The following is a 13,556-nucleotide window of genomic DNA, read 5'->3' on the forward strand; positions in this document are numbered from 1 at the left end:
CCTCAGCCCCCATCACACTCTATCAGACTCCAAGCAAACCCTAACCTCCATTTTTGCTCTCTAAGCTTTTTGTGTTGATTTTTGGGGATTAGAAGAAGAAGGAGGAGGAGGTGACTTCTAGGTTTGGATTCAGCAAGCAACTCTTCTCACCATCTTATTGTACATCTTCTGAACTCTTGTAAGCCCCAAGTTCCAAGCTTTTTGGTTTATTGTGCACAGATCTAGGTTTCTTGCCTTAATCTTCATGTCCTTGGTTATTGGGTGGTAAGATCTCATAAACTTTGCAACTTTATGAATCTTCAGGTCATTTTGGGCCTTTGATGCTTTGGATATGGAGTAATATTGAGTTTAAGCATCATGCGTGGAAGATTTGGCCAAAAACCCTCATTTTAACCTAATAAAGTCCAAGACATGCATTGGATATGCATGTCTAGAAAGTAAGGATTTTTATGTTGTTATTTGATGCTAGAAACATTCTGTAAATAGATATCAAGCAGTATTCAAGAGAAAGTGTGTAATGGCCTAAGCCAAGTTATGTTTTCCCCCTATTTAGATCTAAAATGGGATCTTTATCCCTTAGAGAGTCTAAAGGGATAAAGTTGGAAACTTTATCCACTTGGACCTTAGAATGGACAAAATATGGGCTTTGAAGCCCTTAATATCAAGGAAATTGACTTAATCCATTAAGTTGTTGGGAGCCCTATGCCCACGACACGGCCTAGGTCTCCACGACGTGGTGGCTGGGTTGAGACTCGCCTGTTTTGTCCTTTAGTGGCCACAACATGGCCAAGAATGGCCACATCATGACGACCTGCTGTAGTTGACTTCGACTTTGATTGTTGACTTTGACCAAGTTTAACATAGGGGTATTTTAGGTATTTTGAGTTGTATTTGATATTAGTCACTATTTGATGGACAGGTGACCAGTAGAGCTGATATTTGAAGATGTGTCTATTCAGCGGTCATTTCAGACTAAGATGTGAGTTTCCTCACTGTACTTATGGGTTGAAGACACCAAGGCCAACCCATTGGATTAGATATCCTGGATTGTTATATGTTGTTATGATCATATGATGAGATATCCATTCACTTGTTATGTGATTAGACTGGTAGATTTCTAGGACTACCTGTACTTGTTGATTAATGATTGTTATTGTGTATGTCGACATGTTATGGTTGATGGGTTGAGGCATACCAAATTGTGCTGAAAGCCAAGACACCCAGGGCGGCCCGGATAGACTAACGGCCTGCAAGGTGGTCCAGTCAGGCCGAAGGCTCATAGATCGGTCCAGATAGGTTGTAGGCCCGGTGAGGCGGTCCAGTCATGTTGAAGGCTCATGTATGCATGCTATTGATTGTATGGTTGTGTGGTGGTACCTTGGGGGAACTCACCAAGCTTTGGCTTACGGTTTCAGTTTATTATTTCAGGTACTTCATAGGATCGGGGGAAAGCAAAGGTGTGACCGTCCACATCCTTCAGTTTTATGTTATTTGGATTTTGGGATACTCTGATTATTGATAAACACTTTTGAAACAATGGATTTGTAAACAATTATGGTTATTTGGTTGTTTCTGAAAAACTTTAAATTTACCCTAGTTTTTGAGATGTTACATATTTTCTTTTATGGCTTAAATTATAAAAATTGTTGCATTTTGGTCCAGTATGTTGGACGTACTCCTTGAGTACGTTGGGCATAACTCATTAAAGGGGGCGGGGATTCCTTTGAGTATGCGGGGCGCACACAGGAAGTACGTAGGGCGTACTCTAGCTGACCCGAAACCCTAAATTTTTAGGGTTGAGCTCCCATTTAAACACCTTAAGTCCCATGAGGCCTTTTCATAAACAACATCCACTTTCCCCAAACGGCCATTTCGAAACACTAACCCTTGAGCGCTTGTTTTGGACCTTTAGAATGTTCTTGGTGCATTAGAAAGAAGAAGAAGTTCACCATTGAGGATTATTGGGCTTGGAGCTTCTAGATCCATAGTTTCCTTCTCATTTTCCAACTGATGGAGGTATAAAGCTCTCACATTTATGATTCTTTTGTGTAGATCTAGGGTAGCTTGAGATTTGCATGCATTTGGTCTCATGGTTTTGGTTCTTGTGAGTAAAAGCTACTTAAGATTTTAGGACAAGCATTTCTTGGTGTTTCTGAATTTCATATGGCATAAAAATGGGATCTTGAGGGTTATAATCCACCCATGCATAAATTGTCAGTCATCTTGTGAAGTTACGGACCAAGGGTTTAGTTTTCGGCTCTATTAAGCCATGCAAAAGCTTAAAGTTTTTGACTTTATCAGTTAAGACCTTCCCAAGATTAAAATATATGAGTTGGATGTATAGTCTTTAGGTATTAAGAACTTAAAATGGAATTGTGCATCAGAGCAGTACGTCGGGCATAACCCTAGGGTACGCATGGCATAACGGGTTTTGCCTCGTTTCGTCTCGGTGGTAACTCAATATGTAGGGTGTAAAAAGAGAGTACACATGGCATACTCCCAGATGCCCATTTGGACCATTTTGGGCCTTGGGCCATTTTGGGTTTTGGGCCATGATTAGTTGGGTCTAGTATGGGAAGGGTAAAATGGTCTTTTACCCTTAGTAAGAGAGAATATGATTTGGACCTTGATTATGGGTTATTACCCTAATTATTAATTAGGGTTAGATTGAATGTGTTCAGTGTGAGGAGCTTTGTAGCAACTGCGTGTGTGAGATTTCGGTTAACTTCAGATTGAGGTGAGTCTCCTCATAGTATTTTCAGGTCGAATGCACTAATGTTGGCCCATTGATTTATGTTTATAGGATGCTAGCTGTCTATGTGACTCTTGCATGTATGGTATGTGTTTGTATGTACCGGGCGGGGCCTGATGAATGTGTTGGGCGGGGACCGATGACCGGGTGGGGCCCATTATATGTATGGTATCTGGTATTTTGGGGAGTTTACTAAGCTTTGTGCTTACGCTTTATGTTTAAATGTTTTTCAGGTACTTTTGGTTCAAAAGGGAAGGGCCCGACATGATCGACTCGCATCCACCAATGTTTAACATGTTAGGATTCTGGGATTGTATTCTGATAACTATTTTTCCACATTGTCATACTTTGATGGTTGAAATGAATGGTTAATGGTTTTTGGTTGAGTTAAAAATAAAAAATTTTACTTAGTATTTTTGGGATGTTACATTCCTTGCTAGATCCACAACTAGAGCACATCCTTCTCTTTCTTCTTCTCCTTCCTCAAGCTACCAAATGCACCAAAAAGGACAAGAAACACCAATGGGATTAGGGTTATGGTTTTTCTGAGGTTTAAGGGTGATGGAGGCTGATAAAAAAACCCTAAAATCGGCTTAGAGGAGTTTAAATACGAAGGAAACCCTAAAAGATCAAGGGCTCTGGCTAGAGCATGCTTCACGTCGTGTCGACTTATGTGTCACGTCATGAGAATAGTTCCGAAACGCGTTCCTTATATTGAATTTTCACGTTGTGACACACGAATTTCCCCAAAAACCAAGCTTTTGACTCCTTAAATCTCTAAATCAATTCATCCTTGAAAACAGGTGTTACATGTAGGATCATATATGAGGTAGGGTCCGTTTGGTATACAAAGTATATTGTTTGGAAATCCCACTTTAAACACTTTACTAAATCCATCCTAGACATCATCCTCATAAGTAGATCAATTAATATAATGAGTAATGACTTGGAATCAATGATAAATCTTATGTATAGGTTCATAATGACGACTATGAACATAAATAAAAGTTACACCTGAAATAAATTAAGTATAGCTTAACTTACAGATATTTTAGCGAAAACTGAGAAATTGCACAGGCAAAATCTTGACCCGAAAGTTTCTTTTTGCCGGGATCCTAGAGCTCTAGAGATTCTACTAAAACGTTGTAAAAGTTGGGAGAAAATCGAAATTAAAGGTGGGAAGGTATTTGATAGAGATCTGGAGAAGTTGTGAGGAAGGATAAGTTGATTTCGTAGCATATTTATAAAGTTTACAAGAGGGCGCGACATCTGTGTGTGCGCACACCTGGCTGACGTGTCCCCTCTTGTTTGTTGCCACGTGTCGTCCGCTCCTTTATCTGTGTCATTCTTTTAGAACCATGCCACGTGTCACCATTCCATGGTGCTACGTGTCCAAATCTCATGGTGCCATGTCCCCTTGTCTCCTGGAGGAGTGGGCGGCCGACCATGCCATGTGGCGCACTCCGATGCTGCCACGACACCAACGCAAGCATTTTCTCGTAGATCTTCAGACGACCATAACATTCGCATATGAGCTCCGTTGTCGACGCTCTTTACATCCCCGGAATCCTATCGACGAGCTCTACAACTTTCATTAAGGTATCAACATTTAATTCTCACTCTAACTAAAATTCATATGGGAAATCTTCAGAGAATTCCTAATTTTTTAGTCCTAATTTTCATTTTAGTCCTTACTTTCATTAAGGTATCAACATCTAATTTTCATTTTAGTCCTAATTTTTTTTGAATAAAAAAGCCTAGAAAAACCGGATAACTTAAACAATTTAGCCATCTATGACCATTTCAACAGGTCACCTGCTGATGTGGAGTGCCAATGTGGAAAGATGGTCGATGTGGCAGCTGACGTGACATTCCACGTCAACATCTTAAGTTGAAAATAAATTAAATCGTTAGAGGAATAAGAGGGGGTTGTCAATCGAACTCACGACAACCAAATGTCTCCCACATGCATCCTACTAGCTAGGCTGTAGATCATTTTGGGAAATAATGGCTCATTTCCTTTATATATTACTAATATTACTAAACAATAAATAAGAAAAAGAAAGATCAGAGAATTCGAACCCAAAACCTCCAACTTAAAAACAAAACACCTTAACCACCAAGCTAGGAACAAATTTATCTTTCTTCCTCTGTTTTTCTCTATATAATGTGTAACTCGAATCCTTATTTTAACTATAATAATTAGATTTATTATTGTTATTATTATTTATATATAGTTTAACTGTACCTTTAGGAACAGTACTGTGTTCCTATTGGACCACTTCCATATTTTTTTTTTATTCTTTTTCTTTAAGAATACCCTGTTTGTTTTATTTGTTCCTGTACACGTGTTGGATTAGAGAAGATCACAGGCTACGTGTTTTGATTTGAATATCATTGTCTGCCACCCGTCACCCCCTCTTTCTCTTCCCCACCGCCTCCGGTATCTTCCAATATCTTTGTCGATTTTGTTTGCCTCCTCTCAAACGACGAACACCTCCTTCCTTCTTCCTCCTTCCACACAGTACCTGACCAAGGTACTTCTCCCTCCACTGTCAATCTTCTACCCCTCCTCGAAGTTGCTCCCTCCACCGCAACCCACCGTCTCTCTCTAAACTCATCTGAAACCCACCCCCTCTCCAAAACCCACCGTCTCTCTCTAAACTCAGTCCTCCACCGTCTTCCGGGCATTCTCGCTAACAAAGGACAAACTCACGTGATCGAACCATACAATAAGGACCACTTTATCGAAATCCTCATCAACGCCGCCATAGCAAACACTTCGCTTGACGCCCGAATTCAGTCCCATCGGAAGATCGTCGTCTACGGTGTTAGCTGGGACACTACTAAGGAAACCCTAACTCTCGCCTTCCAGCGGTACGGCGAAATCGACGATTGTAACGTCGTCATTGACCGTGTGACCGGGAAAGCAAAGGGCTTTGGGTTCGTTTATTTTAGGTCACGGAAAGGGGCAACGAAAGCTCTCAAAGAACCAAAGAAGAAGATTCACAACCGAATGGCGTCGTCTCAGTTGGCGTGATTAGGGTCTGCAATCGTCGGCTCCACGGTTCGATCAGATGGTGTAGAAGATGACCAACTGGAAGAGGGAGAGATTGTCGGTGGCAGTGCGGATATCCGGTCGACCATTGTTGGACGTTCTGCTTCGACACTCCCTTTGATAAGTCCAAGCAAGTCGCTTGATGAGTTCTGGAGTTATCGTTTTATATCTTCTTCACGTTTCTAGGGTTTAGGCTATTCCAATTTCAAAGATATTCAACATGTTTATATACTTTCATTCATGATTCGGTTGATGCTTATTCAATGTTTGGAAATTGTGAGAAGGCAGAAGAGATATGGATGTATTTATTCCGAATTTGTTGGCCAAATCTGTAATTTAAAGATGAAAACCCTCTTAAAGAGTAACTATGCTCTATTGCTCTACAAAATTGGTTAGCTGCAGGTGAATAAAGATGAAAACCCTCTTACAGAAGAGACTGTGTACATTTATTATTTTAGGTGGGTATGTTATGTGTATGTGATATGATGTAATTGTTTTTGTTTGTTTTAATGCATGATGCTTAATGCCAGTTAAATAACAGGGTATTTTTTCAATGTTTGATGTTTAAATTTTAATCGAGTTTTGAATCTAATGCCAACATTCTTATTCGAGTTCTTAATGGCAGTTTAAATGTTTTATTTATTTTCCATATGGGTTTGATTCAACTATATGTTTATTTTAATTTTTTTTTTTTCAGTTTTCATTCCTAGATTCAACCTATAGCTTTTATGAAGTCTAATGTCAACTTTTTTTTTTTTAATGTTTTAGACTTCATGTCCACAGATACGAGAAGAGCTGCTATAAGAACTTATTTGTTGGGACGATGATGTCTGGCCTTTTGTTATGGCATTTGTCATGTGTTTTGTGAAGAAAGTTTGGTTCTTGATTTCTCTAATTGAAATTATTCTTTGTTAAATCTGGGATTTCATAGCAAAAGTTTCAGGTTTGAAGGTGGCGGGAGATACAAAAATGAAACATAGGTAGTAATTGATTACTGTTAAGAGTTAAAGGTTTTGTTGCCATGGAAATTACTAAACAAATAAAGTAAAAGATGTGTACTATTATAAACAAAATCAATCTTTAAATTACTACTTCTGTCTAACCTACCCAAATATAATTTTGGGGACTATTTTTTTTGAAATTTTAATTATTCAGGTTTAAAAAGAAGTGGAAAGAGTTGCAGATTGAGATGGATAAACTATCTACACCCAGGTCTCAAAAGCGGCAAGATGACTCCTCAAGATGAGCGTTGAATCCTTGAGCTTCACTGAAATGGGGCAACAGGTTCGATTTTTGATCCATTATTCTCCACTTACTTTCAGTTTGTATATTTATTATTCGAAAAAATATGCATACGTTGATTCCTATAATTTTAAGAAATCTATGATCCATGTTCCAAAGTTATGATCAAGAGTCGAGATTTTTTTTTTCTTTGTTATAAACATATTCCGGAAATACGGGGTTATCATTTATTATTATTATTATTATTATTATTATATATTTTGTTTATCCATGATATTGATTAAGCACAAGTATATATCAACTTAGTAATTTATTCTATATTCGCTTTTATTACTTTTGTTTTAGTTCATGAACTTATAAAGCTAGCTTATCATAATTATTAGTTTGATACTGAAATTATAAAAAAAAAAAACTAAAATATTTTTGGCTTTTGGCACTTTATGATCATTTTTTTACAATATGATGTTGTTTAGCCGATCATAAAACATTTATGCTAACCTTGGTTTGTTTTCCAAACGTACATTAAAGTTCAAAACGAGAGGGAAGTTATTATAATTACTGTTCAAAATAAATAAATTATATACATAATATAATACCAAATTAAATACTAGCTAGAGGAATGGTGAACTTTTAACAGAAATATTAAAATAATAATATAATAATTAGGAAGGTGACCAGTTAGATAGCTGGAAGCGAACAAGGAATGACAAAGAACAAGTTGTATTATTATTATTACCAAATATCGTCCTTAAATGGTAAATTGCAATATGTATGTACACTCCTATCAGTGATATTGCAATTGCACTACAGCTTCGAGGTTGCTATTTCTGGTTGCTGTTTTAAAGTAAGTTTCTATTTGGATTCTACCATGTCAACGTTGACTAGTATTTTTGGCTGGTACTCTGTTGCTTTTATAGCATTTCCACCCTAAATGTACCCAACGCTGTATATAGGGTCAGAGCAAGTATGTTGGGCCGGATAAAGAACATGAGCTGCTAAGATACATTCAAAATAATTTAAATACAAAAAAGTAAGTAAATAGCTCTCTTTTAAAAAAAAAGTAACTAAATAATCAAAATCAGATAATTTACTAACTTTTTTCTTATTTTTTTGAAGCTTGGGAAAGGATTACCAATTACTTTGATCTTCAAATGTTGGGTTTTTTTTTTTTTGTATAATTTTAAGTACTTATCTTAGATGTTGTGCAAACAGTCATTCATGCCGTGGAGGTATGAATGGTTTGAACAAAATAATTTTTGAAGTTAAAAATTATACATTACTACATTACTGCAAAAGTCATATTTCATTCTTTTTGGTTCACATTATTTATGGTTTTGTATTTGGTAAGATTTATTTTTTTTTACAACTAATTTCAAAATTTGTATTGTACATGACTTAATCTTATAAGATACTTTGTTTTTTCTTTGAGAAAAATGTTTTTTTTAATGATTACTCTTTTTAGTTTCTGGATGCAACCTTTTTTGGCAAAGTTGACGACTTTTCAAAAGTTCAGTAATGATGAGGCAAATGGGGAAACAGATTCCAGCCTTTTGTGGCAACATTGTCATCTTTTTTTGTCAAAGGAGTAGAATAAGGTGAAATATTTGAATACCATTACAGATGAAGTAATAGTTAGTAGTATTTGTCAATTATAAAAATAGTGACATTTGTTTTGTAGATATGGATATAATCGGAAAATGGAAGAAGCAAGTAAAAACTTATTAAGAATTCACACACAAGTGCAGTCTCATCAAGGATGTTGTATGCACTTGCACATGTTTTATTTCAACATTATTTTTATAGTTTTGTTATTTTGTGAAGTTTCTTTGTATATAAATTTATCAAGTGTTATACTTTTGCCTCTCTCTATGCACAATGAAGCAAAAAGTATATGTTCCTTTTGGATAACAGTTTAAGAAGTATTGCAGATACATGTATCATGTGACTATAGGAATTAGCTCATTTATAGGGCACGTTTCAACCAGGGCCGGTCCAGACGGTGGGCAACCTGGGCGACCGCCTAGGGCCCACGTCTCTTGGGGGCCCAAAATTTCTTGGCTATGTAGTGTATATATATATAAAAAATATTACTTAAATGATTTTTAGGGCCTAAATTTGGTTCATACTCAAACTAGGTCAAAAGATAAACAATTTGGTTTGCTTGTTATTGCTAATTGAACGTGCTTATACTGAAGAATAAATGATATTTTTTTTAATCTTTATTATATTTGTCTGTAAGGGGCCATTTTTTTTCATTTCGCCCCGGGCCCCATATACGTTTGGACCGGCCTTGGTTTCAACATAAGTATTGTAACTCTTAAGTAAAAAAATTATATAGTTTACCTTTTCTCAGGTTGAAACTGTATTATGATTACAATCTCTCTTACAACACAACGTCACAGCTTCGTGGCAGATATGAATGCTACTTATTGCATTTCAGTTTATTGCATATGACATGATTAGAAAGTATATTGCTATTATAGTATTGCACTATTTTCCTTTTCTTATTTCTCTGCTCTTTGGATATATGACACTAACTTGCTTCATATTTATTTTCAGCAATTTTAAAGATGGATCACTTTCCTGTTTTTTCCAATTTTTTGGTGTTTTCAACCCCGCTTTAGCGGGTTCTTCCCCTAGTTATTATTATTATTATAAAATTACATTTTTATATTTGTTCTTACCAATACATATAAAATCGTATAAATACATTTATAAAGATATAAAATCTTTGAAATTATTATGAAAAATCCATATAAAAACTTTATACATATAAAAACTAATTTATATGATTTTATATGTATTTTTTAAATAATATGAATAATAACCAATATTATGAAAAAATATGCATAAATATGTTTAATCGAAAAACACTTTAAACTATTTTTAAGGTATAAAAATATATACAAATGTTTTCTACATGTATTTATTATATTTATATATATTTTTATATATAAATATATTTTTATACGTATAATACATACTTAAAATGTATATATGAATTTATATAATAATATTGATAAAAACGAATTAAAAAAAGTATTTGTTTACGTTTTTAATAATAGTAATAATAATAATATTGATAATAATATTAATAACTTAAAATCTTATTATTATAATTAAAATAAGGATTCAATTTACACGTTATATAAATAAAAGCATACGAAGGAGCAAAAATTGGTTTCTAGCTTGGTGGTTGATGTGTTTGGTCGTCAAGTTCTAGGTTTTGAATTCCAATCCTCCCGTCCTCCTTTTTTCTTATTTATTGTTCAGTGATGTTAGCGATATATAAACGAAATCATCCATAATATCTCAAAAGTGTATGCGGCTTAGCGGTAAGGTGCATGTGTGAGTCATTTGGAGGAGGTCGTGAATTTGAACCTTGGGACCTGTGCCTCTTCTTACTTTGTTGTTTCATTTTATTTTCAACTTAAGATGTTGACGTGGAATGTCATGTTTCATGTCTGTCACATCAAGCATCTTTCCACTTTGGTACTCCACGTCATTAGGTGGCCTGCTCAAAAGGTTACATAGGGTTAAATTGTTTAAATAATCCGGTTTTCTGGGTTTTTATTTAATTTTTTTTTGGACTAAAATGAAACTTTTCCCAAAAGTTTGGTATTTTTCTAGAGATTTCTCAATTCATATTTAGACTAATTTAGACTTGTTAAAGTTTGTGCGAAATTTATAAATCCTTCATACGAACTTCGTTCCCGGCTGGCTTTATATATTGACGGGCACATATTCATGAGTTCTTCAGTTCTCATTTAGATTGTTTCCCCTAACAATCAATCGATTTGAATTTCGATTTTTGTGTCCTCACTATTACGCTGAAATTTCGAAAAATCATAACTTAATCATATGGAGTTAGATTTAGACGTTCTCTATATGCATGCTCTCGGTTTTTTTATTAATACGACTTTCATTCAAAGTCGGGATGTGATGTTCAATGTGAATTCATTATACATTGATGAACTTGCTAAGAGCTCCAACAATAACAAAAAACCAGAAAAGGAAGAACAAGTTGATCTAGAAGAAACTTCTAATGACGACATTATAAAACCTATCAGTACTCCAGAGGTAGGTGAAGGTTCTGGAAACAGTGGGAGCTCTGATGAAACTGGAGATAGTGGGAGCATGAATGATAGTAGTTCAGAGGATGAAGGTGTAAAGACTGAAGCCCAACCATTCGTAGATCCATTAGAGTACGAAGGCCTTCTTCAACAAACTTCTTGTTGCTGACAGAGAATGGTTAACCTAGGTCTTATCCAGAAGCCTTACGGATGAAAGAATCCATATAGTGGAAGAAGGCTATGGAAGAAGAATTGAGCTCACTTGACAAGAATCATACTTGGTCCTTGGTCAAGCTCCCATCACGGAAGAAAGCACTTCAAAACAAGTGGGTGTTTTGGGTTAAAGATGCGATTAACGGCTCCAAACGATACAAAGCAAGGTTGGTGGTCAAGGTTAAAGATGCGATTAACGGCTCCAACCCGTGGTGGTTTCAATAAATGGAAACATGTACATGGCACTTAAAGAATCAAAACACAAGTTACATGCACGTGTCAACATAAATGAGATTATTCAATTGAATTAATTATATGACAATTGCACAGATAATTCCTTTCTTGCTATTTTTCTTTTGTATTTTGCTCTATCCTTGATAAGTTTTATTTTATTTTATTTTTTTGTATGTTTTTTTTTAATATAATTTTGTCAATATTTATGAGATTGAATATTCACACTTATTCAATGAAAAAAAATTATATTTTATTTTATTTTATATTTTCTTATTTAATTAAATAAAAAAGAATGATGTGGCAAATGGGTTGAATGTGTTGAGAAAGATAGGGTTTTTATATGTTGTGGGTTGGAAAAGATGAAAGTGCGAGAAGAGAGAAAATGGTTGAGTTGAGTGGGAATGACTCCCTCCACCCTTACCATCGATTGTATTTCCGGTTACAATTCTTATAAAAATTTTGGGTGTTACAAATACTATAATAGAAATTCACCGAGCATAAGTCATGGATTCGAAAGGGTTATTCCATTGGATACGTAGTTGCAAGAGGCTATCAAGGATGATTTATACGCATTTCACCACCGCCATCGCCGCTCACCGGAGGCTTCATTAAAAGCTCCAACTTTGCACACTTCAAATAACCTCCACCCTTTGGTAGTTGGCCACCGTCAGACCTCCGCGGTGCTCATCGGGGATAAGATTTTTCTTACTGAAAATAAGTTTGGCTTGCTTACATATCCCTTGGTCAGGAAATAAAAATGGGCTCCTTGTGTAATTGTGGGTCTAACTTCTCCGCCTCCACCATCGTTCTCACCGCAAAGAAATTGAACTCGTAATTGTAATTTCTCTTTCTTTATCTCTTTCTCTTTTAAAGTCTCAATAGTGTGAAAAGTGAGGACAAGACTCGAGAGTAATCGGTAATATGATTATGATTTGTTCAAAATTTCAAATCAATTAAGGCTGCAAAAGCTTAAAAAAAAAAAAAAAAAAAAAAAAAAAAAAAAAAGAAGTAGAAAACCATTTAATTATTTTACATAGAAGATACTAAAGAATTTGAAAAACTTTTCTCAATACTCACGGTAAACGTTATTGTATTTTGTTAATTTATTGAGCAATTGAGAATTTATTGTTATTTTATCTTATTTTAGGTTGTAAATTTATTAAACAACCACTTGCTTTTTTTCAATCTATTTGTTAAAAAAATTATATGCCTTGTTTGAATTTTGGTTTCGGCCCCCCCCCTACTTCAAACGCTCGTGTTCCGCGATTGATTTGAATTTTGAGATAGAACTTATTATGGAGTGAAGTTTCCAAAGATATTGGCTAAGGTGAGAAGTTTCTTGGATCTAGCTAGCCACGACAAAATACTTATAAAAGACTTCGCATTTACATTTGGGGCATTAACTTCCTTGACCCTTAAGGGAGTTGTGTATGTTTGGGATGGGAAGCAAAATGCATATTTTTGCCATTGAAATGAAATTATGTGAGGCATTGATTCTTTCCTAATTCGAGGGGTTTTGATTCTTCTTTAATGTGCAAAGGTACATGATTCAATGCATGATTGTGATCGCCTTTGTACACATGATGAAAGTATGTGAGGCATTGATTCTTTCCTAGTGTGAGCTGTTTGTATAAATATATAGTAGCATAAAAATAGATCTAGAGGTCGGACAAATATAAATCCATGTACCAACTCTAATAAATCTCCTAACAATCTGAAGATGCTATTAGACATGTTGTATCGTATTCACTATTCAGTCGGGTTAGTGTTTGGACCCAAACCCAGCCCAATGATGGTTTAGATTATTATGGGCCATCTACGGTTAACGAAAATCTGCTCCCACTAGCTATAGGGTTTTGAAAGCCAAGAGGTAACATAAAAAGCCCAAGTAAATAATGGTACGTCTCAAATATTTTTTCTTTTTTGTATTTTTGTATATAATCAAATAGATAAATATATCATTAATCAACTAACCATTAACCAA

General features: G+C 35.3%; 1 long non-coding RNA gene across 1 annotated transcript; it reads left to right on the plus strand.

Annotated features, from left to right (window-relative positions):
- The first annotated feature begins 7,820 nt into the window (after window positions 1–7,820).
- Window positions 7,821–8,785, plus strand: LOC145128524 (uncharacterized). Its single transcript, XR_013716965.1, has 4 exons — window positions 7,821–7,896; window positions 8,006–8,082; window positions 8,169–8,647; window positions 8,731–8,785. It is a non-coding gene; the product is annotated as an uncharacterized LOC145128524 (long non-coding RNA).
- The last annotated feature ends 4,771 nt before the right edge of the window (window positions 8,786–13,556 follow it).

The sequence above is a fragment of the Lactuca virosa genome, chromosome 8 (assembly GCF_052849685.1).
Source record: "Lactuca virosa cultivar CGN04683 chromosome 8, Lactuca_virosa_CGN04683_v6, whole genome shotgun sequence".
Lineage (NCBI taxonomy): Eukaryota > Viridiplantae > Streptophyta > Magnoliopsida > Asterales > Asteraceae > Lactuca > Lactuca virosa.